Source organism: Vigna radiata, chromosome 1, assembly GCF_000741045.1.
Source record: "Vigna radiata var. radiata cultivar VC1973A chromosome 1, Vradiata_ver6, whole genome shotgun sequence".
Taxonomy (NCBI): Eukaryota; Viridiplantae; Streptophyta; class Magnoliopsida; order Fabales; family Fabaceae; genus Vigna; species Vigna radiata.
Window position 1 is genome coordinate 26025822 of NC_028351.1, and position 5014 is coordinate 26030835.

A 5014-nucleotide genomic window follows, 5' to 3' on the forward strand; every position below is an offset into this window, starting at 1 on the left:
ACATGAGCACCTCCTTCCACCCTGAAACGGATGGCTAGACAGAGGTTCTTAACAAGGTCTTAGAACAATACTTGCGTTCTATGGTTCACAATAAACCAACTGATTGGGGTAAATATTTGGGTCTGGCATTAATGGTGCTACAATACCACTATTCATCCCGCTACTGGAATGTCTCCTTTCCAGGTCACGTATGGCAAAGAACCTCCTTCGATTCNTCAATATTTAGCAGGTTCCTCGTCAGTAGAGGCAGTTGATTCCCTGTTATCAACTTGCGAAGACATGCTGAATACTCTCCGAAAGAAACTTCAAAAGGTTCAAAATCAGATGAAAGTAGTTGCGGATGGCAAGCGGCGACAGGTGGACTATCAGGTTAATGATTAGGTCTATGTACGGTTGCGACCCTACCGCTAGAATTCTGTCCGAGGTTCAACTTATGAGAAGCTGGGCAAACGTTTTTATGGTCCCTTTCGCATACTCGAGCGAGTTTGATATGTTGCTTACAAGCTAGAGCTGCCTTCAAATTCCAAAATCCATCCGGTTTTTCACTGTTCAGTGCTTAAGGCTCATCGTGGCCCTCTCCCTGTTCATCACGTTGAGTTACCTGCTGAAACCCATGTCAACAGCCCAACCATTACACCTATAGCTATACTTGATTCTAAGATTGACACTTCCACAACCCCTCCTATGAAATTGGTTTTGGTGCAGTGGCATGGATTGGCGCTGAAAGATTGGAATGATTTGCAGTTGAATTATCACCTTGAGGACAAGGTGTCTTTCCCAAGAGACAATAATGATAGTAATTCGGGCCCTAATTCAGGCCCAAATGAAGATACCTGCACTAATGGAGTAAATGAACCAGTGACGTCAACAAGGATTTGTAGGGTGCCAAAATATTTAGCTGACTATAAGCTGTGAGAATTTGGGTGTGGGTAAGGGAATATTTTTTGTATAAGGTGTCAGTATCTTAATGGATTTGTTATGAGGTCTTAACAACTTTTTATTATATAGTTGTTGATAATGAAGGAATGAAATAAGAAAGAATATTTTCCCATTTCTCCATCCTGTTTCTCTAGGAGGTTCCTTGACCTCGAATCAAGCCAATTTACCTTATCATTGAATTTACCTTATCAAAAGGCCTGGTATATCACATTATTACAGATAGGATTTTGTATATTTTGATTAGAAATAAATCAACTTATTAATTTAAACACTGTCTATAAAAATAGACTTGATTATAACAAATTATATAAAGTAGAGACGAAATTAATACCTTTTAAAAATAGGAATAAAGTTGAGATTTAATAATGACATAAAATTAATTACGCTATCAATAATTGAACAGTAATTAAACACTGTTAATTGAAAACTATTCGAAAAACTATAAATACACAATTGAATTTTTATTTATTTTAACATAAGAGTATATTTTATAATAACCTCTCAGTTTGACTGAGCGGACATCTACGATGAACGACCACTGATACAAAGACTCGGATATTCCAAAATCATATGCAGAAATACATCTCCATTTTCTTAATTGGTCTCCTACAGTTTTATGTTTATTTGAAGAATTGTGTCATTGGTGGAGACAGAGGCTTCATCAACATCGTATGTTGTGGTGAAGGGTGTCCGGAAGGTTTGGTGAAGGTGTGAAGGTCTTGTTGAGTTGTTGGCTAAGCTGTGGGTAGGTGGTGGTGATTTGCAAAATTGGGGCATGGTCTGAGAGGTGAGTATGATGGAGGTGTTGTAGTATTCGTGGGAAAATGGGATTGAAGAGAGGAATGCAAGGGAGGTAGATACAAAGAACGAAGAAAAAGTCATAGTTCTCTTTACTATTGACTCAGGGATAGAATTAGTATTTTATAAATTAGGAACTGTAAGAAGAAAATATAACAACTTTTATATTGTTGTCATAATTTACTTCAATCATTGAATATTTTATATTCTTTTTAAGTAACGTATCATCTCCAAATAACATAAGAGATCTAGTAGAATAAAGAAACATAAATTAGAAAATATCTATAAATTTAGAAAATACCAAAATAAGATAACAACAGTACAATAGAAAAATATAAGGGTAGTTTTCAATTTTCATCCAACACTTCCAAAATGTCAAAAATGTCTTCATCAACCTCCAAATTTCGGTTTAAAAAATTTACTTAATCGATATTCAAATGCTGATTAAGAAATTTATTTAAACGATGTTCAAAAGTTGGTTAAGGTTTTTTTCATAGTTTTTATTTGTAGTTTTTAGTTGATAATAATAATAATAAAAATAATAATAATAACACATATTAAAAAATTAAAAGTATTATACCTTAAATTAAAAAATTAAAAGTATCATACTTTAAATTAAAAAAATTAATTAAAAAATTAATTATTTAAATTTAATAATCAAAAATTGTTTTTTTAATATAATAAATATTTAATAAATTTAATATTTTTCATAAAATTAAATATATAATAATATTTTAATTTATAGATATTATTTAATAAAAAAATAAACAAAGTATATTATAAAATTAAAAAAAGAACTTAAAAAAATTGTTAGAAATATTGCTAACATCCGGATTTCCAAATACGTTAATATTTTTTTTAATATTTTTTATTTTAATTTTGTAATATATTTTAGTTATTTTTGTTTAATAAATAATATTTTAATTTAAATATTAATTTTTTTTTTAATTTTTTAATATATTTTACTTTTATTTCTATTTTTAAATTAAAAAAAAATAAACTAAAGAAAAATAAAATAAAAATAAAAATCATTAACCGAGTAACTTTCAAAAACCCGTTAGGTTTTCTTCGTGCTAGCTTTTTGTTGACTGACCAACGGAATTGAGAATTGTAAAGTAAATACTTTTTTCTTTCTAATCAAAATTCTTTCTACTTTTGTCATAATTGATTTTTTTTTTGTTGTAAAAGGTATTTAGCATATTAAAAATATTATTAAAGTCACTTAACTTCCTTTATCTAATGCGTCAAAATTTAAAATTAATCACGAAAAGATAAGATTAGTTATTCATATTAATTAATCATTCATGTAAATTAGTCATTTGTCTTCTTATTTTTAGTTTTTATTTATTATAAATAAGATTCATTAAATGGGATTTTTTTCTATATATTAAGACTATAAAAACCTATATGTTCATATTAAAGATTTATTCGAAAACAAGCCAAAAGCTATTCTACGCCAACAAACCTTCAGACGTACCTATTGTTAAATCTAAAATAACTATTTGTTGTGTATGGTTTTTATGAATGTCAGATGTTAGAACTTAGACGTCTAAATTATTTATTCACATATCAATGTTATTATCAACCTATTTACACTTAAACATTACTATTATAATTGTTATACAATCAATTTTTCATATCTTTTCTATGACATATTTTCTTGATGTTGCAATGGGATTGTTGTATTTAGAAGTAGTAAATTGAAAATTTTAGCTTCAATGGTAAACCCATTATGTTGTACTCTCCTTTTATAATGGTAAACCCATTATGTTGTATTTTTCATATCTACCACTCTTCTATTTCTTAATTACAACCAATCTTCTGCTGATTCAACTTCATTTGTTAAATCAAGTGCTAACTCTTTTATTGCGTTGTTAGTTTACGATTTATGATTTTTATATTTTAATTTTTAAACATTTAATAATAATAAAAATGTTAAATAAATAATATCCTCTACTTTTTTATTTACAACTATTATCATATTTGAATTTCTAGTTTTTTTCTCATAATTAAGAATAAATTATATAATTTTACAGTCTAAAATCTAAAATACAAATATTTTCTTAAATTATGATAAAGGTAAATGTGTTTGAAATACAATAGAATCAACCTATCTAATAATTTTCACAAAATACTCACTTGTCATGGTAGAAGGTGACTAATAAATTTGAGAGAGTCAAAATAATACATCGAAAATTTATATATTTTACATAAGTTATTTTATTTTCATATCTCTAACTTATTGAATATTTCTATATTTAAGGACATTTTAGTATATCATGTTTCAAAGAATGAAAATGAAACTTTAATATGAAATTTTTGAACATTTAGAAATAGCTCTCTAATTGAAAATTTTGATCATCGGTATCATGCTTCGAATATGTTAGAAGTTGAATGTCTTTCTTTTTTTTTATCTTCACGTGTAGCTTTTTTTTATCACTTTTAAAAAATAAATATATTCTTTTATTCTTCATCAATATATATATTTTTTTAAAAAAATAAAATTAAAAAGTAATTTATCATAATCTAATAAAAAAATTAAGAATTGCTAAAATAAAAAATATATGATAATTAGGTCACCCTCAATTTTATATTTTATTATTTATTAACATTATTATCATATAATAACTCCATTGCCCCTAACCAGAAAAGGATTCTTGAACATCCATTTTTGCCTTTTATTCGGAATTTAAAACCTTTATAACAATCAAAGATTGGTGTTAATGAGGACAGTAAAAGAATTAGGGGGTTACTCCCTGTACCTCCCCAATTCTAATCCCCACTCCCCCTTTCATTTTTATCCTTTGCTCTATTTTTTCTTTTCCAATTTTATTCTTTAGCAAAAATTTATATTTAGAAATAAAATTTTATAATTTTATTCTCCCACCCCCACATAACCTATTTATTCTTTCATCTTTACTTTCTTCCCAGGAATTCTTTGTTCTATTTTTCTAGAAATTCTTTCTCCCATTCTTCTTGTATTTCAAGTGATAATTGAGATATCGATTTCTTCTGGAAGAATTTGTCCTTCAATTATTATATCTCTACATTACATTGGTGTGGTGGTGTTGTATCCAACCTTTAACCAGCGATCCTCTTCGAGTCGAGATTAGTAATACCTTCGTAAAACCGTTAAAACGGATGGCGACTTCCGTTTACCCTTAAACGGATGTTGAGATCCGTTGACAGATTCCCACATCCGTTTAAGGGTTTTCTAGATTATTTTAGATTATGTTTTTGTTAGTTTGATTTTTTAAGATTTGTTTTTATTAGTTTT